The sequence below is a fragment of the Carex rostrata genome, chromosome 11 (assembly GCF_964058835.1).
Source record: "Carex rostrata chromosome 11, lpCarRost1.2, whole genome shotgun sequence".
In the NCBI taxonomy this organism is placed as follows: Eukaryota; Viridiplantae; Streptophyta; class Magnoliopsida; order Poales; family Cyperaceae; genus Carex; species Carex rostrata.
Genome location: NC_135928.1, coordinates 6,493,812 through 6,518,549, shown reverse-complemented (window position 1 = coordinate 6,518,549; position 24,738 = coordinate 6,493,812). Strand labels below are relative to the sequence as shown.

Genomic DNA, 24,738 nt, shown 5'->3' with positions numbered 1-24,738 from the left:
CTTGCACATAGCATCAATTCCATGCAACAATTTAATTTCAAGTTTTTATAAATAGTTATTGTACTTAATAGAGAAATTTGCCTAGGTTTTAGGTGATACAAGTTAAAACTTACAAGAACTTTTTCTGCTTTCTGGGTGGTAAATTTCAAGGAGGTGATGTCGAAAGATTCAGTTTCTGCGCCAGTCTCCTCGGTAGTTGGTTTCAGCGATACATTGTCATTATCATTTTCATTAGCTTCAGATGCAGCCTCCACCTGGGATGCCTTGTATTTTTCCAACACCGGTGATTTCCCCTCTGCATTTCTACTGTGAAGATGGACGAAGAGCTCCCTCATAGTTGGCGCACCTCCCTTTTTCAGTTTTGTCTCCAAATGCGAAAACAGTAAACAATTAGTATTCACGAGTTGAGTAATGACTAAATTACACCTTTATTTTTTTTTTTTAACACAATTGCATTTCAGCTTACCAATTTGTTAAGATGCTGGTGTGCGCTTGAACAACCACCATAATGGGGGATCACAGTGCCAGAATTGGTGTGGTTCATTTTGTTTTGTTTGCTCAGTTCTTTCCAATCCTCAGTGTCAAATATATCACACAGAGCAACCTAATTGGGGGGGTCCAGACACCAGTGAGGAACCATTGTCTTCCATGCTTTTACATTGCCTGGAAATTTCTTCTCACATTTAGCTCTCGCTTTGTTCAGCTCCTCATTGTATCATTTGGCTGCAATGGCATCCATGACGGTCCGACATAGGCTAACATCTTGGTCTTCCCTATACCTGTATCGTTCCTGTCAACAATGGGAAATAAGGAGCATCATCCAACACGCATATTAGTAAGTAAAATTGTTTTGGAGAATAATTTTAATCATGGGTTCTGTGTGGATTTTAATTAAAAATAATAACAGTAATAAACTTATTATAACATGCATGGATTTCATTTCATGTGAGAAATAAGTGCATACACAACAAAATCAGAAGTATTTAAAATATAATTCTTGATATTCATGTGACAATGACCTAAACTATATGTAGCATATTTTGAAAATAGATAATTACACTAAAGAAACAGACATGCATTAAAAGAGAACTTTAAAAAGTCCAAATTAGTCAAGGTTAGACCATACAATTCCTGGACTTAACCAGTACCTAAGCTTTTAATGGCCTATACAAAGATATACTTCAGCTCATAATATACAACATAATATAAAATTTATATTGACCAATATACCATTTCCTTGTCTTCCACTTCTCTTTCACGAACAAAATATAAAACTAAACTTGTTTGCAGCTAGAAAATTTGCAAAGAGATTGAATACACGAAAACTATCAAATTTATTCTTGATCTAAAAAGCACATATTATATCATAGATTGTAGCACATTCTGACAGAAACTATGATTTCTATTTTCAAATCTAATAAAAGTATTTTGTTACCAAGAACGCCCTCTCCACACTGTTCTTTCGTTTGAGATCCCAGCTGTGATAACTTCTTAGTGGTCCAAGCATGTAGTTGAGAGCTAGCCTAGTGATCGATTTGGTGATATCCCCTGGTTTAACATTTTCTGTTTCTTCACAGGTGAACTCCTTTTTCCCAACCACCCATATGATCGGACGTTCTTCGACCACCTCTGTCGCGTCTCGCACAATTGCAGGGCCTCTTCCCTTTCTCTTTGGTGGTGGTACTTCAACTTCTGTCGAAACCATTGAACTGTCCCCAATTTCCAAAGAGCCAAAACCTTTTCAGAGCCGATTTCCGAGGAGGCATATTGTTCTGTCTACCTATAGAAAGATAAATGTTATCAAAATTAAATTTAGTTTTGAGTTTGATGCAGGAGAGTTGTAGAAAATAGAGAAAATGATGGAGGCATATCTTTCTGTCTACCTATTGCAAGGGTGTCTATTCCTATTAAAATGAGGGTCATAATTAACATGATTGGTCATGCTAAAGAGGTCCATTTAATGTTGGTGTCCATAGATGTCAAAAATATTTTGCTTGAAAAGTTAGGACGAAATTAGATTAGTATATCACGAAGTATAGTGGTTTGATACCTAAGTTACCGTAGGTGCTCAACGTCATTTATCAAGAAGGGAGGTAGTTTTATTTATAAACAAAAACAAGCACCAAGTTAAGTGTAACCCTTCATCATTTTGAATGAATTATGATAATATTGTCAACAAGAACCAAGTTTAACTTTGTTGTCAATTTAAGTGTAACCCTTAAGAACCGTTTAAGTAACAAGAAAATTCAGAAATTAATGATATATTAGTTAATTACTAGTAAAATGTTAACAAATAAATATGAGTATGATTAAAAAAACTGGATTAATCTCCTAGATAAGTAAAAGTGTTCTCCAATTTCTTATTTACCCTTCAAGTCTTAAATTGGACTTATTTGTCCCTTAACTCTTACAATGATGTCTTATTTAACGAACACTTAATGAATTCTAAATTATCTCTAGTTAAATTATAAAAAATATTGATTAAACTTTGATTAAAAAAACTAGAAGACAAAATTGCCCTTTTTCTGTAACAAGTGTGAAGTCGCCCATACTGGTACCATGAGAAAGAGTGTTACCAAATGAAAAATAGCTAAATTAGTAAACAACTAAGAGTTTGGAGATGTATTGAAGGGTGATGGCCAAAATTAACCCATACATTCGAAGGGCAGCAATGAAACCACTCAAACGAGTGAGTTGTTATGAAGGGTACGAAATCAATGGTTACCGCTATCACACTGAATCGCATGGGCAAGACAAGTGTTCAAGAAATAGCGGGGTTTGCATCAAAGGAGAAACCGAATCAGGTGGCACCCCACATGACTACTATGGAGTTCTCGAAGAGGTCATTCAGCTCACATATGAAGGAGGCAACAAGGTGGTTCTCTTTAAGTGTTATTGGTTCGATATAACAAATGGTGTAAAGGTCGACCGCCAACATGGGATTGTCGAGGTTAAACACAAGTCTCGGCTGAAAACTTATGAACCATTTGTATTGGCATGTCAAGCAGTCCAAGTGAGCTACCTTCCTTATGCTTCAATGCTTCCTAAAAGAAAAAAATGGTGGGTTGCGTTCAAAACATCCCCGAAAGGCCAGTTTCGTCATGATGAAGACGACACAAACCTCGAATTTTACCAAGAGGAAATGGGGGCAATTCACATCGAGGTTTCGAACGGACTAGGTTTTGATTGGGATAATGTCGTCATTCAAGAAGACGACTACGACCTAGTGGACGACATCATGGAGGTCCCACAACCACGCGCGACGAATGATAGCAATCCGGTAGAGGATGGTGAGGAAGATAATGACATGGATGAAATGGATCAAGGTCAGCAAGAAGCTTATTGGGGTCAATTTTATGAATCAAAGGAGGAAGATGGTTTTTAATTAGTAAGCACTCACATTTTTTACCAATTACCACAGCCTTAGACAGATGCTGTTACTGGCGCATAGTATAGATGCTTCAGTACTATGCATTTTGTTCTTGTGTTCTATGCACTCCTTTAATTGATTGGTGACAACAATTTGCTACCAAGTTTTTTATAATTTTCTTATTGAAATGCACATATTAATTTAACATGATCTAATTGCTCACAAATATTCAAATTTTTTCCACATTATCAGCAACTATGCCTATCCGATGCATGCGCGATTGCTTCTATGTGAGGTCAGTGCATTGACGTATTATTCCTTTTAGTCCTTATTATGTTAATATTAACATTTTAATGATCAATCTTATTTTGCTCATAACAGTATGCTTGTAGTAGGGAACAACTTAGAATTAAAACATCACAAGCATAAAAAAACTCTATCAAAAAACACTAAAAACCATCACATGACTGACAACCACAAACATCATCTACAAATAAACAAATTACCCCATCCCTAGGGTTATATTAGTAAAAAACAGTAATGTCAAACCAAACTAGTCATCTTGACCCCCTCGTGGGCGTCTCTTCTTTTTAGCCGGGAAATATCTGACCCGTTGCCCATTATTGTGCCTTTCCACCCCTTTCCAAACCCTCTTGCTTCTCCTCAGTCCCAAACTCACAGGCTCTCCTACTGGGCCGTAAGGGTAACCGGGAGGGCTCTGTCCAAACAAATTCACTTCTTCATCCGAAGAGCCAATCTCATGCACTGGAGGATCCGGTACTCTCCATTCAGAACCATCTCCGGGTTGAGTCACCACTGACCTGTTATAGATTATTAACCTGTCAGCCCCTTGCACAATAACGGGCACCGGGTTAGGATTGGGATGATTAGAATGAGAATTTGGATGATTAGGATTAGGATTAAGAGGAGTATGATTAGGATTAGGATTTTCTATTCTTTAAATTATTTTTTTCTAATCCTAATGAAAACTCTAATATGGTGTTTGTTGCATATTAGATTACTATGGGGGAGAAGACAGCAACAAGTGCTAATTAAATAGTGTCAAGGCATAAACCCTTCATTGCCCAAGCAATGAATTCAACCCTTCATATGCCACCCTTTCATAAACCCTTCATAAACACTTGTGTTTTTTTCATTCCAGAATCTGTTGGTGACACCCCTTCACATCCAATGCTAATTAATATGGTTTTTTTTTTATATTAATATTTTGAATTATAAAATTGTATTATGTTGTGGATGTTAATTACAAGCAATGAATCCACCCCTTCAAATGGCACCCTTTCGTTTTTTTCATTCCATAATCTTCACAAGCTAATTAATATGGTATTTTGGTTATTAGTATTTTGAAATATAACATTGTATTTTGTTGTGGTTATATTAATATTTCAAATTTATGTGATTGTTGTATTAATATTTATTGTGTCACAAATGGAGATATCAAATTTAGGTGTGTCTCTCTTTCTAAGGGTGTCAGAAACAATTGCAACGGTGGCCCTTGCTAATAAATTCCTCCTTTTATAATAAAATAATATAAACCGAAACATAGAAAACATTAGCAACGGTGCCCCATGCAAATAGTTAAGCCCTTCACAATAAACTAATATAATCTGAAACCTAAACTCAATTGCAACGGTGTCCCTTGCAAATATTCTTGACTTTAATAATAGAATAATATTAAAAAATATCGTTAAACATTTGCAACGGTGCCCTTGCAAATAGATATGGCATAAGCAATAAAATATTATAAATAGCATCCTAAGAACTTATGCAACGGTGGCCCTTGCAAATAATAAGGTCTTTCAGAATATAATAATATAAAAACCCACTCCAAATGCATTTGCAACGGCGACGCTTGCAAATAGTTTAGGCATTCACAATTAAATAATATAAACACAATTCTAAACATTATTTGCAACGGTTGCCCTTGCAACAAATGTGTGGGACCCATCTATGACTCATTTGCAAGCGCAATAAAACTGCTAATTGCAACGGGTTTTAATAAAAAAATAATAGCTGGGGTGTTTGGGGTGGGTCTTATTATTTTCAAGGGGGAATATGTGACATTAGCAAGGGCCAGTGGAACACATTAGCAAGCGTGATTATTTGCAAGCGCCTCCCGTTGCAACAATATTAATTTAATCAGCGAAATTCAAAAGCTCTATTTCTATTGCAAGGGGGCTTCCTACGCTTGCTAATAACGCTTGCTAATATTGGGAATTCTAGTAGTGGTTGGGTTCTCGTGACACCCTACATCGGCACATCGCACGAATTCACATCATCTAAGGTATCTCAAACTTTGAGTTAATATGTGAAAAATTCATATCGTTCAAAAAAATTTTATGTACAAATATAAAAGCAAAAATAATACTAATCCAGCATTCTGATTAGACATCAAAACAAATTTAATCTGATCTTAAATAAATTGAAATTTTGAGATATCTCAGAGGATATATATATAACGGACCAACATAGCACCTGTTTGTGGTCACCTTTTTTACATTAATTTTTCTGAGATTATCTTGAAAGCTGAACTTTTACCCCCCCACCCCCCCTTAACAAGTTAACATGCATGCATGGTTTACTGCGGCATAATTTTGCATGTAAACGCATCACTCGTAAGGTAGAAAGATTTCAACGGCTTGAATTCGTCGTTTAAAGCCAATTCGATAAATTTTAAAGTTGAGTTTACAAAAGAACTTGATGAACTTAGAAACACTATAGTACTATCCAGAAATAAAATAATTTTGATGAAAAATTTCTAGTCAAGCAGAATAACTTTCATCATTGAAAATTTTAAGATCTTGAAAAAGTAATTGTCTTGACCATACCAAGCACAGATTATTATTTTTTTTTAAAAGGCAAAATGTTCATTTCATTGATCGGAATATGGATAATTACACCATCACATTTGTTTCAAGACTAGAGTCAACCAAAAAAAGTAACGAAATAATATTCAGCAAGACATACATCATCCAAAGCTTAACATTTGCAATACTCCAAAAATAGACTAATGTTGCTAAAACTAAGCCACTAAGTAATGGGCTGAGGCTAACTATATCTAAATGACAAAATTGGGGTTTATTCTTCATAAGCATCTAGGTCATCTCAGGAGTAGCCCTATCCGAGCCAGCTACTGGTTGCTAAACGACCACCTCCATAGGCATGTACTGAGCTAATGGAATGGCATCTTCAATCACAGGAAGCCACTCTCCAACCGCATCCTTGACTTTCTTCTTCAAATTGCCTGACCAATATCCACACAAGGTTTTAATGAGCAAAATTAATGATCTAGCAGTTTTAACATTATAATTAGTAAAGCAAACTTCATTTCTATGTTTTCAAATACTCAAACTAACTGCACTAAGAACAATCATGAACCCAGTTCTATTTTCAAAATCCAACGACTGAGCAAAATGTATTATATCATCCCATGTATGCCAATTTTTCATTACCCATTGACTTTTACCCAAATAAAACCAGATTTGCTATGCTAAATTACATTTAATGAATAAATAATCAATGGATTCACGTTCAGAACAGAAATGACAAGTTTGGTCTCCAACCCACCCTTTCAATGTAAGATTATCTTTGGTCAGAATTGTGTTATGAGATACTAACAACATAAACAATTTTATTTTTGGTGGAACCGGTAATTTCCACCAGAACATTGATTCTCTAGGTTTAATCCCCCCAAAATTAAGAAGTGTGTAAATGGAGTGTGTTGAAAACTTCCTTGAAGCCTCCCATTTCCATTCAATGTAATCATGTGGAAGAGTGAAAGAGGTTGTGCTGATAATGTGTAGTAGAGCCGTCCATTCATGATAATCTACTCCTACTAATTCTATCCTAAATCTAACTACATGTCCTTGAGAGTGGATAATATGTATTTTGTTGTTTTGTATTTTAGGTTTTTATGTTGCTAGCTGCCTTCTTCAGAAGTTCTCAGTTTTTTTTTCTTTTTCTATTTGTGTGAGAAAACAATAACACTCTAACCCTATTTAGTTTTTTTTTAATGTTAGAATTGTTGTTAGTCAAACTTAATGCAATATTCCTCCTAGACCAAGTCTTCAATGTCCACTTTTTTTTCAGAAACAGAATTTATAATATCTGATATAATTGAACAAATTTTATGATGGTATATAATTCTATAAATATTTAAAATTATGATGTATTTTTATAATTTTATTCTTGAAAAATTACAGCAAACAATATATATTTTTGAAAATTTTATGGACAAGGGATGGCGAGTGTCCCACACTGTCCGTCATGCAGCTCTAATCCTTTCTTTTCCGAATTAATGTCTAAAAAATTAGCATGTACTAGTTCTTAAAGGATGAACTAAATTCATAAACTTCCTATATTTCACAAGCAAATAATGTATCCCAAAAATTAATGTAATTTTTTAATTTCATTTCATCATAAATCAAAAGGACAAAAATGTGATTAAAATATAATTTTTACTTATTAATTAATTTTACGTTCTTACGAACTCGTAAAATTATGATTTTTTTATTTATGTGCTTGCATTTAGATGAAGCAAAATAGAAATTTGATATCAATAAAGTAAAAGTAACAACAAATAACAACATATTGACGCAAACTCAATTTTTATTTTGAAGCTCCGCCTCTGCTATTAACACAAACTCAATACATTCTTGTCTCTTGACTGCTTTGAAAACAAAGTAGCCAATTTTCTTCATTAATTTGTTTATTTAAAAGAATAACTAAACCTCGAAACTTCTAATTGAATTGCTAAATTAATGTGACATTGGTATTTTAAAATCCTTATTAAAAGGTGGGCGCATGGCCGCCACGCGAAGTATCTACCATCGAGGAACCGTTATCGAAACAACCAGCGAATAATAACAAACAAATGCGTCACTAGAGAGTACGTGGCTGTGAATATGGCCCCATAGGTATTAAAATTGGAAGCGTCTAATTGTCCACAGCCTTTTGTCCACCATTTGTCCACAGCTTTGACTTGAGCGAATACTGTAAAATTACTTCTACATGCTGTATAATTATACAATATATCACATAAAATATATCACTTAATCACAAAACATCCAGCAACTATTTGAAGTTGTTCCATCATAGTTAGAAAAAGATTGCAACTTGCACAACATGACAAAATAAATGTACTTTCAAACTGTATTTTCGGAAATTACAGTTATAGGAAGTTATTGGCAGTTAGAGTTAGTTATTAGCGATTATTAGCACTGGGTTGAATCTTGTATACTGTAAAATTGAATATTGTATACTGTAAAATTGAATATTGTATACTGTAAAATTAAATCTTGTATACAGTAAAATTGAATCTTGTATACTGTAAAATTGAATCTTGTATACAGTAAAATTTCCAATTGAATCTTGTATACTGTAAAATTGAATCTTCTACACAGTAAAATTTACAATTGAATCTTGTATACTGTAAAATTGAATTAGCAGAATTGTATAATTGAATCTTGTATACAGTAGAATTTTCAATTGAATATTGTTCGGATGAGTAAGAAGCCTTTCTATCATCTTTTTCTTCCAGATTTTCACAAAATGAATACTGTAAAATTACAATATGAAAACTGTAAAATTACAAGATAAATACTGTAAAATTAACAAATAAATACTCCATATCGCCTTTCTATCGTCTCTTTCCTCCAGATTTCCACAAGATGAATACTATAAATTGACAAGATGAATACTGTAAAATTAACGGGGCAATACTATAAAATTAACAGATCAATACTCCATATCGCCTCTCTATCATCTCTTTCTTCCAGATTTCCACAAGATGAATACTGTAAAATGACAAGATGAATACTGTAAAATTAACAAGGAAATACTGTAAAATTAACAGATTAATACTCCATATCGCCTCTCTATCATCTATTTCCTCCAGATTTCCACAAGATGAATACTGTAAAATGACAGATGAATACTGTAAAATTAACGGGGCAAAACAGTAAAATTAACAGATCAATACTCCATATCGCCTCTCTATCATCTCTTTTCTCTAGATTTCATTTGAAATGCTAGATCTGTTACTGCATACAACGAAAACAACAAATTCAACAGAAATAACAAATTCAACAGTGTAAAAGTACAGTCATTACCTCACTGCTTATAGGTTTCTTAGGATCCATTAGGTCTTTCATCACAATCAACCTGCACCAGAAGCCTCCGGGCGTGCGAAGGAAATCAACTTGAATTTGGACTAGACGTCTCCAGCTCTTCTAGGAATTGATCTTTATCCGAATGGGAGCAATGAAGCATAGAATTATTTAAATCCAAGCAACACGTGAGCTGTAGAGTCAAATCATAATTTTATTTTCTAGCATCTCCAGCGAAATAAGCATCACATTACTCGTGGAAAGGACTTTTCTCGGAGACAACACCAAAGTCATATGTTCAACGGGATTTTGTGATTTATAGATCGAAACTGAATCGCGTCACGATACGATCAGTCGGTGATTCGCGATCGCACCCGCTGCTCCATATTCGTACTGCCCTATTTCAGAGATAGATGGAGATAGCGAGACAGAGGCAGAGAGAGAGAGAGAGAGAGAGAGAGCGAGCGTCAGCAGCCTGTGGTGGCACCCGGCTAGATCCGATTAAAGGTGCTCATGCTCGATTGAGATCAATGGAGGCGGAGGGATATTGATTGGAAATTTGTACGGGAGAGAGATTAGGAGAGAAAACAATATGGCGATATGAGGAGAGATCTGAAATTTTGAAAATTAAAATCGTGTTGACGGAGTATGAAGGTTCTATTTAAGGCAATGCGTGAGGAGGGACGGTTAAGCAGATTTATCCAGACTTATTAAAACAGTTAGACAGAAGTGAATAAGATACTGTGGACAAATGGTGGACAGAAATCAGTGGACAAAAACCTTTTCTCATTAAAATTGTCGTTTGTGAAATAAAATTAAGTAGCAGTTGTCTGAAATGAGAGCATCTTTTGGACTTTTTGGTAATTGTGTATGGCAGTAATTAATATAATAGTGACTGCTTCAGATCAGGGCTTTGCTAAGCATACATAATTTTTTTATTGGTTATTAATAAAGGAGGAGTCTAAATCTGTAGTTTGTGCCTCTTGTTTTTACTTAATAAAAGACATCACTTTCTCAAGAAGCAACAAAAATATTTAACATAATTATTCTTATTTCTAAAAATACCAAGGGGGCAAAAATTTAAGAAATTATTTGTATATATATTCTTTTACTATTCTCTAGAAGCTTCTTCATTTTAATGATAATAAATTCTTGTCCGTGTTGCTAGGCTTGATTCTGTACACATCCAAATTCGATCAAATCATAAAATGTAGAAGCTTTTGATCGCAATAATATTTATCTAATTTTCAGTATGGTCCTGCTTTAAACCTAATTAGAACCCAAAATCCTAGTGTGAACCTCTAATCACTACCGACAGGAATTATAATATGCCATGCAGATACTATATGCACTCACACATTCTTTTTTTAAGATCAAGAAATCAAAGGTCTTTAATTGACACGATTATGGTATAAATGTAACAGCAGAAGGCATCTAAAAAAAATGCACAATTGAATGTGTAGACTATCACCGAAAGCAAAGGATACACAGAAAAATAATTAAAGATAACAGAAAAATTGAAGCATATATGGAAAAGGAATTAATGTGGGCCCTGGTAACCATCTTGACGCTCAAAGTTTCTGTAAATTAAGATTTTAAGTGTTAATTTAATGATGAATTTAAGATAGAATTCTAGAATGATGTCATGTACCCATCAATGTAGACAAAAGTGAAATATTCCATTCCGATGAACACAGAATAAATCATTCTACTAAAGAATAATATTGTTCGTTAAAAACAAATTAAACAATATATATATATATATATATATATAGAGAGAGAGAGAGAGATGGGCTATGATGCATTGCAATGCATGGAGGGATTTGTGCATTGGACCATAAATCTAAAATTAAACAATATATATATATATATATATATATAGAGAGAGAGAGAGAGAGAGAGAGAGATGGGCTATGGTGCATTGCAATGCATGGAGGGATTTGTGCATTGGACCATAAATCTAAAATTCAAAATCCAAATGACCGATCCAAACCGTTCATCTTGTTCTCCATATTAATATGTGCTTGGAGACCAAATTTTACATTTTTCTGAATTTTTTTACTATTTATTAAGTATTTTACAAAATTGTTGATCCAACGGTGGCTTAACAAAACAGTAAAATCAGCAGCCACCGTTGGATCAACAATTTTGTAAAATACTTAATAAATAGTAAACAAATTCAGAAAAATGTAAAATTTTATCTTCAAGCACATATTAATATGGAGAACAAGATGAACGGTTTGGATCGGTCATTTGGATTTTGAATTTTAGATTTATGGTCCAATGCACAAACCCCTCCATGCATTGCAATGCACCATAGCCCATCTCATATATATATATATATATATATATATATATATATATATATATATATATATATATATATATATATATATATATATATAGGCTAATATGCATTCGGTTGCATATGGACCGAAGTGCTACCGGTCCAAATTTGATTTTTCAAAATCCAAACGGTCAATCTGAACCGTTCATCTTGTTCTCCATATTAATATGTGCTTGGAGACCAAATTTTATATTTTTATGAATTTTTTTACTATTTATTAAGTATTTTACAAAATTGTTGATCCAACGGTGGCTGCTGATTTTACTATTTTGTTAAGCTACCGTTGGATCAACAATTTTGTAAAATACTTAATATATAGTAAAAAAATTCTGAAAAATATAAAATTTGGTCTCCGAGCACATATTAATATGGAGAACAAGATGAACGGTTCAGATTGACCGTTTGGATTTTGAAAAATCAAATTTGGACCGGTAGCACTTCGGTCCATATGCAACCGAATGCATATTAGCCACTCGCTCTCTCTCTCTCTCTCTCTCTATATATATATATATATGAGGAGGGTTCAAATGCACCCAAATTTTTGTGCACCCAAATGCACCCTATCTTTCAAATCTTTTTTCTCCGTTTTCAAAGTCCAAATAGTCAATCCAAACGTTAGATGCGATCTATATATTAAGATGTGCTTGGAGCTCAAATTTTACATTTTTTGGAATTTTTTTACTATTTATTAAGCCACTTTGAAAATCGCTGATTTTACATTTTCTGGACCATTGGATCAGCAATTTTCAAAGTGGTTTAATAAATAGTAAAAAAATTCCAAAAAATATAAAATTTGGTCTCCAAGCACATCTTAATATATAGATCGTATCTAACGGTTCGAATTGACTATTTGGACTTTGAAAACAGAGAAAAAGGATTTGAAAGATAGGGTGCATTTGGGTGCATTTGAACCCTCCTCTATATATATATATATATATATATATATATATATATATAGAGTTAGGCTGGGGTGCTATGGATAGCATAGTGGCCTCTATGCTACGGCTCAATATTCGAGTTTTCAAAATCCAAACGGTCGATCCGAACCGTTCATCTTATTCTCCATATTAATATCTGCTTGGAGACCAAATTTTACATTTTTCTGAATTTTTTTACTATTTATTAAGTATTTTACAAAATTGTTGATCCAACGGTGGCTGCACAAAACAGTAAAACCGTTGGATTAGCGATTTTCAAAGTAGCTTAATAAATAGTAAAAAAATTCAGAAAATTATAAAATTTGGTCTCCAAACAGATATTAATATGGAGAATAAGATGAACGGTTCGGATCGACCGTTTGGATTTTGAAAACTCGAATATTGAGCCGTAGCATAGAGGCCACTATGCTATCCATAGCACCCCAGCCTAATTCTATATATATATATAGAGAGAGAGAGAGAGAGAGAGAGAGAGTTAGGCTGGGGTGCTATGGATAGCATAGTGGCCTCTATGCTACGACTCAATATTCGAGTTTTCAAAATCCAAACGGTCGATCCAAACCGTTCATCTTATTCTCCATATTAATATCTACTTGGAGACCAAAGTTTATAATATTCTGAATTTTTTTACTATTTATTAAGCCACTTTGAAAATCGCTAATCCAACGGTTTTACTGTTTTGTGCAGCCACCGTTGGATCAACAATTTTGTAAAATACTTAATAAATAGTAAAAAAATTCAGAAAAATATAAAATTTGGTCTCCAAGTAGATATTAATATGGAGAATAAGATGAACGGTTCGGATCGACCGTTTGGATTTTGAAAACTCGAATATTGAGCCGTAGCATAGAGGCCACTATGCTATCCATAGCACCCCAGCCTAACTCTATATATATATATATATGTATGTATGTATATATGGTTTAGCCTGATGAACCATCGTGCAACTTAATTATGTATGGAAACCAAGATATACATCAAGCAAGTCATGATGATTCAAAGGTAAATGATTTGATGGTCATTAATTATTGCTCAATCTTGTGCCGAAAATATGGTAATGAAAAATTATAGAATTGTCATACACTTCAGAAAAAAAGAACTCATTAATATTATGTAAAAAAAAATATTACTTACGTCATATTGCTGTAAATCTTCTTATGTGGAGAATTAATAATTGTATTTAAACTGAACAAGATAAATTTGGATTATATAAAATAAATGCGCATTTTAAGATGCGTTAGAATGGCGTGAAATGCAAGAACCTGATTATAACATGAACCTGTTATTCCGATCTAGATATTATTATCTGATAATTGTAAATCTATATAATAAGATGAATAGCTTCTCTAAAACCATCCTTTGTTAAGTCCAACAGGAATTATAATTAGGGACTGAAATAAAAGAAGCAATTATAATTAGGGACTGAAATAAAAGAAGCATTTGATCTTAATTAGGACTGTCAGAAACACTATCCAACTTTAAGTACCATATGTAGCAAATTATTTAAGTGACTCTAATTTACAATTTAATAAATTGATATGTAGAGATGAAGAGAAATTTTCATTCCTTCTATTTATTCGATTGGGGAAGGTTGGACTTGATAATTCTAAGGGCAGACGTAAATATATATATATCATTCTCAAATCCTATTTGATTTCTTTGGGGACTAAAAAACCTTGTTCATCATAATTGTTTATTGGAAATGCAATTTCTTTGACGATCGGTATATATATTTGTTTTACAATGCCAGCTCCAGCCTCCAAGCCGTTGGTGGAAGTGTGGCCGCCACACGAAATAAAATAGGTATTGACTCTACAAGCCGGTATTCAAAGTTGCATTAAAGAAACGGACACGAGAATCGTGCTTAATTTGTTAAAAACATGCCACAATCTATATGAATAGTCTTATTTTTCTATTTTTTGTGATTTAACTCTCATTAATTAGGAAAATAATTAGTTATTATTTTATCAGCCAAGATTCTCAGTACGTAATAGCTCACAAATTTAAATTTTGATTAGACGATTGTTATGAATATTTAAATTAAAAAAAAATTAAGTTTCATTTTTATCATTAAAAAAAACATGCTAATAGGAGCTTAAGGTATATATTGTTTGATGGCATATATTGACAAATGTAGAGGAGGGTTAAAATGCACTATCTTTTTGTGCTCCTAACGTGCACCCTTTACTCATATCTTCATTTTCAAAGTTTAAATAGTTGATTCGAACTTTCCATTTTTTGGAAATATTTTACTATTTTTTCAGAATTTTTGATTAAACTAAACAATAATAAAAAATTCAGCAAAGTGATGATTTTTAAAAATTCTAAAAAAATAGTAAACAATTTCCAAAAAAATGTAAAATTTGGTTTGTAAGCACATTTTAATATGAAGAACGTGTTGGAAGGTTCGAATCGACTATTTGAACTTTGAAAATGAAAATATAAGGAAAGGGTGCATGTTAAGAGCACAAAAGGGAGGGTGCATTTTAATTAACCCTCCTCACAAATGTATTATGTATCAATAAACTAAGAGGATCTATATATGCGATTGAACCATATATATACCCTTATAACATAGGATTAAAGATTAAGTTTAATTAAAACTTAAAAAAAAATTATGCAAAGCATGTACTTGCATAAAAAATTCAGTATGATTGAATCTAAGAACTTAAAAAACTACTTTAAAATTATTAGCTTTGGTTAATGTTTTTAAGTGCGTCTTGAGTCTTGACTACATGTCCATAAATGCAGGAAGCAACAGGTGGGGATTTAGAATTCAAAAGGTTATTTTAAAATATTTTTTTCAAATTCTTCAATTAACGGTTTGTATGTTATTTTTATTAGAATTGCGGACTCTAAATTTCAAATTCTACCAATATATTGCCAACGATAATTAATTAGTTTATTAGCTAATGCATGAAAAAGAAATTGAGAAATTTGAAGTTAAATATCAAAACCTGGTGAAAATATTCCAGAGGAGGTTGGTTATGATCACCCAGGGGAAAATTCATCCATTTTGTAGATAAATTTGCTTTTACTACTAATAATAAAGCTCTTTTTACTATGTGATTCCAAGTTCCACTCAATAAAGATTTTGACTTTATTTATAATTTTGTTTTGGTATCCTCTGCATATATAACTGCTTTATAGAATTATTCACTAGTACAAAAAACCCCTTCACCGACCCTTAATCACCGACTGTTTTAACCAAAGCATCAGTGTTGCTATACCTACACTGACTCTTTTATTAAATAACAGTCAGTGTTTTTGTTCAACACTGACGCTTAAAAAACAGTCAGTGTTTGTTATCAACATTGACGGTTTTAAAAAAAAACAGTCAGTGTTGGTTGTCAACACTGACGGTTTTTACAGCGTCAGTGTTGAACACCAACACTGACGATTTTTCAAGCGTCAGTGTTGATACTCAACACTGACGCTGTAAAAACCGTCAGTGTTGACAACCAACACTGACTGTTTTTTTTAAAAACCGTCAGTGTTGGTGGTCAATACTGACGCTTTTAAAACAGTCAGTGTTGGTAATCAACACTGACGGTTTTTAAAAAACAGTCGGTGTTAATATCAACACTGACAGTTTTTAAAGCGTCAGTGTTGACAACCAACACTGACGCTTTTAAAACAGTCGGTGTTACTAAATTTACTGACTGTTTATTTTGTAGCCGTCAGTGTAGGTTGATTTACTGATTATTTCGTTTAGCCGTCAGTGATTTACTGACCTGTTTTTCATGGGTCTGGTGTGAAGAGCACATACATACTTAACATGAACATGGATTTTCTGTAGCAGAATTGCAGGTGCCTCATCGAATGGAGCATGAGTGTATCACTGACATGTGGGGACCCGACCCAAACTAATAGTTCTCAATAGAGATTCTACCAAAAGGAATAAAAAATATTTGAAAGCAGTTTTTGAGTTACGACTCTGAATTTGTACTCGTTTGGTGGTCCACACCGAATTCAAAGGATTGAAACACTTTGTTTTTCTGTTTCGTCCTTTATTTTATTTTTCTTTGAAAGTATAAATTCTTGTTTTGATAATATTGATTAGCTTTAAAAATATTTTTTAATTTTTAAATGAGACATTTAAAATATGATGTATACTTTATACATTCACATATATATGTGTGTGTGTGTGAAGAAAAATGGTGAAATTGATGTAAGTTATACTGTCTTGCATCAAAGTTTGATCAAAATTTATTTTTATTTACCCATCCATCTAGTTGACCAAAAATTGAAGCATCGTATGGCCATAAATATTTCTCGTTAGATCGAAGCTCATACATAATTAAACTTTCGAATTTTTTGGTTGGTTACGTTCAATGTTCTCCCTTGATCATTTTAAAATATTTATGCACTGTGTATATTTTGTAAGATATTTAATAATTAAGTTTGATTGTTTAAATTTAATTTATAGATGCAATAAATATTTTATTGTTGTAATTCATAAAATATAAAAATAGGATTGGAATTATATTTGTGACTGAAATATCAATTTACAATTATAGTTGCTGAAATATATACCAACTATTTATATCTTAATTAATAATGTATCACCCAACAAACATGCATCTCAACACAAAGCAACATAAACTCTTGTTTCGTGAGTTAATGAAGACGCACGAGAATATGTTGTCCTTGGTTTGTTTTTTTTTTAGAGTTTGGAGTTTGGAGAAAAAAAATATCCATGGTTTGATTTGTTTTAGGGCTTAATACCCAACAACAAATATTCATGCATAAAAAATAATGCAAACTAAGATCAAGAATTTCTATTCCCTGTAAATTTGTTAACTCTCTACCAAAAAAAATCACCGACGGTTTTAAAAAAAACAGTCAGTGTTGGTATTCAACACTGACGGTTTTGAAAAAACCGTCGGTGTTGAGCACCAACAGTGACTGTTTTTCAAACAGTCAGTGTTGAGAACAACACTGACGCTTGAAAAACAGTCACTGTTGGTGCTCAACACCGACGGTTTTTTCAAAACCGTCAGTGTTGAATACCAACACTGACTGTTTTTTTTAAAACCGTCGGTGATTTTTCTTTTATATGCCGCTGAAATCTTCGTTCCCGGGTTATATATTTTGATTTTAGCGAACTTCATTTCCCTCTGCGATAAACCCTCCCCGTCTCTCTCGCTCTCTTACAAAACCTTCTAGCCGCCAGACCTCACCCTTTTCGCCCAGCACTAAACCCTCTCCGCACCATCCCTACCCATCTCTCTCTCGCTCTCTCGCATCAGATCGGCACCATCCCTCTCTCGATCTCTCACCAGCACAGACGCATCAGATCGGCACCGGTTTCTCTGCCTCCGCCTCTGACGCTGCCACTGCCGCCGGTTTCTCTGCCTCCGACTCCTTCCTGCCACTGCCACTGGTCTCTGATGTAAGTGGTTCGATAATCCCTTCTTAATTTGGGAGCTCTTTGTTGTTTTAGGACTTCTTAAAAGTATCGGACTTGAGTCATGCTGGTACTGGTACCCCCTTTTCTGATTTGCTTCTGGTATGAATTAATTATGTCAAAATATGAGTATTTGTTTGTGAATTTTTGTTATAATACAATGTCAGAGGTTCAAAACTGAAAAATTGACGAGAAGGTTCGGACGCTAGAAATTCTTCACGGCCTTGGCGCTGCGCTGTAATTCTTCTTGTTGAATCAAATTAAGATGGTCTTCCGAAATCTGGCTTGGTTAATTGCTTGGTAAAATGCATGATTATGAAATTGCTTGGTTAATTGTAAATAGGTAATCCCACATATTAAATAAAATTGACACCCAATGATAAATTGGTGAACAATCTTGATTTCAAGCTTTACAAAACCTGTAAAGAAGAACAACACCAATTTTTATTATCACTAGACTATCTCGATCTTATTTGATATTTCACATTCTATAACTCAGATTGGTATAACATCAATATTCCCACAAGATGCGAGAGTGGGAACTTGTATCTCTGAAGAAGCATCTTCCATTTGGCAAGAAGTTTGATTGGGTGTCAAATGTACAGGTTATACAATTTTACTTTTATTCTTTCAGCTATTATTTATTAATTAAGTCGTGATACCCATTGTCTGCTCCATGAGATTTGTGCTTATGTTTTGCTACTGTCATTGTTGTATCCAATCTTGGTAGAATTACTAAGATAAATGGCATCATGACACAAGTATATTAGAAAGAAAGAAAAGAAGACGAAACAAGTAACATCTGCATGTAACTTTCAAGTAGAGCTTATTTACCATACTAAATTTAAACCGCAACTTCTAATAATTTAGCATACTCCTTTGGCATAATGGAAACCAGAGCCTAACTGCATTCATAACATTGAAGTTTAATTAGGCCAGTGTGGGTTTAAATGCAAAACTGTCATGATTGTTATTGCTCTATATAAATAATTGGTTAAGGATGGAATAGTTAAAATTGCAGATTTGGGGCTAGCAAGGGAACTTTACTCGGAGCCTCCTTATACTGAATATGTCTCTACGAGATGGTAAGTTCATTATTTTTGTTCACTAAATGAAATTCTACTGGTACCTCAAAGACCCCAAATGACCTTCTGTGACAGATCAGCCAGTGCAGGCTGATCAGAAGTCCAAACCAAAAATCCACATGAACAGTCAGATAGAGGACTCAAAAACACACACTTTAGACCCAAATTTTACATTCATAGCATTTTTCTATGATTTACTAGCTATTTTTAAAGTTGGCTTTCTGAATCTCCAAAAATTGCTGTTTTCTGCATCTTTTACCAATCTGCCCCTGCATTCAAGCATCTGTTAAAAATAGTTAGAAAATTACAAAAATCCTGAAACTTGGCAAGCATGTAGTTTAGACTTTCCTTTACATTTCTATAAAAAGAACAAAAAATTTGGCGTTGTAGATTGTCCAGAATGCATTAATTTGAGAATAATTTGCAGAGTGAGTTTGCATGGAGTGAATACACTTCTACGGTATATTGTCATACTACCCTCTTGTCAAGTTGTCATACACTTTATCATTGTGACATTAAATTTAATGGCACAGATTCTAATTTTCACTAATTGCTAGCTGTAGGTTGTACTAGGTGAAGTAGCAATGTGAGGTTGATTACGTTGAATAGGCCTCGTCAATTGAATGTCATCTCTTTTCGGGTGGTACTATCTTTTATATTAGTTATAGGTTGCAAGAAAGAGAAGCATTTTTTATTTAAGTCAAGTAAATAGATTTTAGATGCCAATTAACTTGGATAATTTGGTGTCTTTTGTGTGTTTTGTGGATATATGGCATGTAATTTGGATAGTTTTGAATGGCAATTAACTTGTTTGGTGTCTTTTGTTTGTGATTGTGGCATATTAATTTTTTAACGTCAATAAATGTTGAATGGTAATATATGGCTAGCAAAAATATGGAGGCTAGCCTAGAATCAAACAGAACCATGTCCAACACTGACTGTTTTTAAAGTGTCGGTGTTGGTACTCAACACTGACGGTTTTTAAAAGCGTCGGTGTTGGTACTCAACACTGACGGTTTTTAAAAGCGTCGGTGTTGGTACTCAACACTGACGGTTTTTAAAAGCGTCAGTGTTGGTACTCAACACTGACGGTTTTTAAAAGCGTCAGTGTTGGTACTCAACAGTGACGGTTTTTAAAAGCGTCAGTGTTGAACCCAACAGTGACGGTTTAAAAAGCGTCAGTGTTGAACCCAACAGTGACGCTTTAAAAACCGTCAGTGTTGAACCCAACAGTGACTGTTTTTAGAGCGTCAGTAAAAGGTAACATTCACTGGCGCCGGCTTTACTGACGCCGCTATAACAGTCGGTGTAGGGGTATTTCAACCGTCGGTGAAGGGGTTTTTTGTACTAGTGATTCTTTAGCGGATTTCCTTGATTCCCCCAAAGTATATATAGTGTCAAGAAAATTCAAATTAATTAGCCTCTTTCCTTTATGCTGAAAACTGTTACTGAAACCAGGTGATCACATGCTTAAAAACGATGTGAAGGAAATCAAGTTACTCAGATCCGAGAGAGCGGTCCTCTTGTTTGGTATAGCTAATAACTTGCACGTATTATGTATCTGCATGTGTTGGCCATAAATATTTCGATAATTCACAAATTGACTGCAGTTCATGGAATCCTGGTTTAAGCTACGCACTGCTGGAATACCAAGAAAAATAGTGGCAAATATAAACTTCCCCGGCTAAGTGACAGAAAATATATAAATTACAAGAAAAAAAGAAGCAAGGATTATTAAATCTACATGGAATTAACCACCGTCAAGATATTATTACATATGCTAATGACATGATACTACACTTATCAGGCACTCCTGCCGTATATATTATTAGCAGGAAAAAAAAAAAAGGAAAATAGAGAGCTATATATAACTAACATAAATAACACATAGGCTTGGCTTGCAACCCAACTAGGCACTTATAGCCGTTAATAATTTATAGTCACTTTAAACAGATGAGGAAATATTCACATGGAAAACTAAACTGAACACTTTGAGAATCCCATAAGTAATCAGCATAGCCAGCCATCCTCCGATCAAAACCCTAAGCACACCCTTATACGGCTTGGCACCACCGAGAAATGCACCAATTGCACCAAACACAACCAATGCAAGAGTACTCACTCCACAAACAGCACCCAGCCTCGCTCCCCAAGATTTAATAAACGCCCCAGCAAGCAACGGTAGCAGCCCGCCAATTGAAAATGCTAAAGCTGATGCACCAGCAGCCAGTAACGGATTTGCTAATGGTTCCTTATCTTCTTCTCCATCTATCACTTCACCTTTCTTGATCAGAGTCTTTTCTATGTCGTACTGAGCGTAAACCGACACAAATTCACCGATGGCCATGCTACATGCACCAGCTACCAGACCGGCCAGGCCAGAGACCAGCATAGCCTTGTCAGACGAGCTAGCTGCACCAACACCAATCATCAGGGAAGCGACGGATACAAGCCCGTCGTTGGCCCCTAGGACAGAGGCACGAAGCCACTGGGCCCGTTGCATGTAGTCGATGGTGTCATCGGATTTGCCGAGTTCAGGGTCTTTGTTTTGGTTGGGGGGCGTCGGGATTTGGGAAATTTCTGGTGATGGGGTTCTTGTGGGGACAACAGAGTTCATACGAGAAGACATAATTGCTGTCTCTAGTGTTAGATCTTAGATTACTTAAGAAGGAAATGAAGTAATCTGAGGGGAGAGAGATTTGGGAGTATGGAGGGCACACGCCTCATGGTCCGGTATTTATGGACTCTTTATTTTGACTGGACCAGGCGATTTTTTTCAAAAATTAAATGAAGAAATTATAGGAGGATGGTTGTAGCAACAAATCAAACCGAATTCAACTTATCCTAGTTTGAGTTTAAATTTGAATAAAATTCAAATTGAACTGGATTTGATTTATTTTGAACCGAACTAATTTCGAATCGAATTAATTGCAAACTATACATTTTTCGAATCGAAGTCAATCGAATTACGAACTACAATTTTTTTTAGTAGTCCTAATTATATCGGTAGTTTATGTATTAGTTTTCTTCTCGCGAAACAAAATTCACATTATTTTCTTTTACCTTTCACGAATTCACACTAATAGATTATGGGTCAGTTCAAGATTTTTCTTCCTTTTATGCTGCTGGATTGATTAAAATCACGACATGGACCTAGTCAAATAAAACTTATTTATTGTTAATTTGTTATGCTGCTAAAATATTTTCCTATTATAATTTATCATTATATTAACAATTTTGAGATGTGATATAAGTTTGGTTCCTGCATTATTAAAGATATTATGTTAAATCTCTTAGTTGTATTATTTGAGATTAGAACCTAAATAGCTTGCAAATTAATTTCGAACGAATTATATCTAGTTTGAGTTTGATTTGAATAAGATTCGAACTGAATTAATTTAATTATTTCAGGTTTAACTAATTTCAAATTTAACTAAATTCAAATCAAACTCAAATCATGAACTACGAATTTTATTGGGACACCTAATGGTTGCTTCGGATTTTATTTTCTTTTGGGTTTCCCATGTGACTCGAGAAAAACGACAAGGAATTCGGTTTTGAGGTTTCACCTAGGGAGGTAATTAGTGGGGTAGGGGTATATTGGTAGTACTTTTATTATTATAAATTTATAATTTTTCTTTAAGCAGGTGGTGTGCTGTACGAATTTCTCAGAATATTTAATTTTACTACCCAAAAATAATCTCTTTAATTGATTATTTATATATGTCGTTTGGAAAGGGCTGGATGGGCAATTAAAAAATTAGGTTATCTCTGGCTTAATTCTTTTTTTTCCTATGTCAAAAGTTGCAAAAAAGACAATGTTATTTGGTTTCTCGTGAAAGCGCGCCTACGTAGCACGAATTGGCATCCTCTGATATGGATCAAAATCTGCTTCTTAATTTGCACCCGCTTTTCTTTAAAAAAAATATTTTATTTTTAAAATTAGTAATTTTAAATACCTATTAACAATTTTATTTTATTGAGAAAAATTATATTTACAATTAATGGGTCAAATAATAACTATAATTCTTAAATCTACTTTTTTATTTTCATGAAATTATATATCTAAACTACTATAATACATTAATTCTCATCTCTTGACGATCGGATCTGCTTCTACGACTGCTGCTGTGCTCCGATAATGATCGGATCTACTTACTGTCACGCTCCAATCGAGATATTAATCACCCTACTAGTTTAATTGCTATTTTGCTCCACGTACGCCCCTCGATACTGCGCTCTGAACTCTGATGATACCGCGCTCTTGGCTCCAGTCCTCGCCCCTTTCTCATTCTCCTCTTCGCTCGAGAAGGTAGAACTGAGAGAAAGGAGGGGTATGTGTCGGGAAAGAGGATTACAAGGAGTGAAAAGGGTGGAGTGGGGTTTGGGGAGGAGAGGGGGGAGTAGAGTGGAAAAAATGTGTCGTGCCGTAACTTTTGGTCTTGTACCATGCTGTACTGTGACCAAGTTAATTTTTCACGTGTCGTTACTAAAATGTCAAGGGGTGGTCACGGCACTTGAATGGTCACGTCGTGCCTAAACGTGTCGTGACCAAACGTGACTCGTGTGACCATTTAATCATAATTTAAGTTAGTTTATTCAAGGTTCACCATTTAGTCAAGATCTAATGGTCATAATTACACGTGACTCGCATGACTATGTGTCGTGCCATGACTAAACCTTTTGCGTGTTGTGTGTCGTGTCAAATTTTCTAAAGATGGTCACGGCACGTAACTGACACACATTTTATGCCGTAACCGTGACGTTCCGTGACGGAACTGGCTCCGCCATGCCATTAATTTGTCCCACTCTAGGGGGGACGGCTGTCTAGGATTTCTTTTCTTGGCTCTTCAATCGCCCTACTCGCGACAATTTGCATTCGATTTTTAAAGAGAGAGCTGATAGAAGGAGCGAAAGAGAGAGAGAAGAGAAAATAAGAGAGGAGAATAGGGCGGTAGCATATATAGCTAGTTGGAAAAATGTTCTAGAAATATTGAATACCTAAAGGTCAAGAATTTGAGCTCATTTCACCACTTCTCAAACTTTTTATGAAGCTTTCAAAAAAAATAAGAAGAAGAAGAAAAGAGAGAGAGAAAAAAAAAGCATCAGAATTTGGATCAGGGACATCTCAAACTTTGAGTTCATTTGTGAAAAAAAAACCGTTCAAATTATTTTTGTACAAATCTCAAAGCATCATAATACGAACCTGCATTTCAAATATAGGCACACACAAAAAAATTAATCTGGTTTTAGATAAATTGAAAATTTCAGAAAATTTCAGAGAATATGTATTTTATTTTAAATGCCTTGGTAATGGCTGTCAATGGTTTATTACTTGTATTTTGTTCGGTAGCTTAGCATTGATATATATATATATATATGATCTTGTTGAGAAAGTAGAAACATAAGATGCAGCTGGTTGAGAACAAGAAGTCGTTTAATCATTGATACAGCTAGTAC

General features: G+C 34.2%; 2 long non-coding RNA genes and 1 pseudogene across 5 annotated transcripts in view; 2 read left to right on the top strand and 1 right to left on the bottom strand.

The window, feature by feature from the left end:
- The first annotated feature begins 17,891 nt into the window (after positions 1 to 17,891).
- On the top strand, positions 17,892 to 20,097 carry LOC144562249 (uncharacterized). Of its 4 annotated transcripts, none has more exons than XR_013514023.1 (5): positions 17,892 to 18,178; positions 18,361 to 18,536; positions 18,693 to 18,798; positions 19,215 to 19,278; positions 19,836 to 20,097. It is a non-coding gene; the product is annotated as an uncharacterized LOC144562249 (long non-coding RNA). The 4 variants fall into 4 exon arrangements; XR_013514024.1 differs by adding an exon at positions 19,706 to 19,738 and having other exon boundaries at positions 18,361 to 18,798; positions 19,842 to 20,097; XR_013514022.1 differs by having other exon boundaries at positions 18,361 to 18,798; positions 19,842 to 20,097.
- An 891-nt stretch (positions 20,098 to 20,988) lies between these two features.
- Positions 20,989 to 24,738, top strand: part of LOC144561456 (uncharacterized) — a 65,477-nt gene continuing 61,727 nt past the window's right edge. Inside the window, exon 1 of the long non-coding RNA XR_013513835.1 lies at positions 20,989 to 21,191. This is a non-coding gene — a long non-coding RNA (uncharacterized LOC144561456). The remainder of the gene's footprint in view (positions 21,192 to 24,738) is intronic.
- Positions 21,211 to 21,970, bottom strand: LOC144561453 (vacuolar iron transporter homolog 2 pseudogene; annotated as a pseudogene).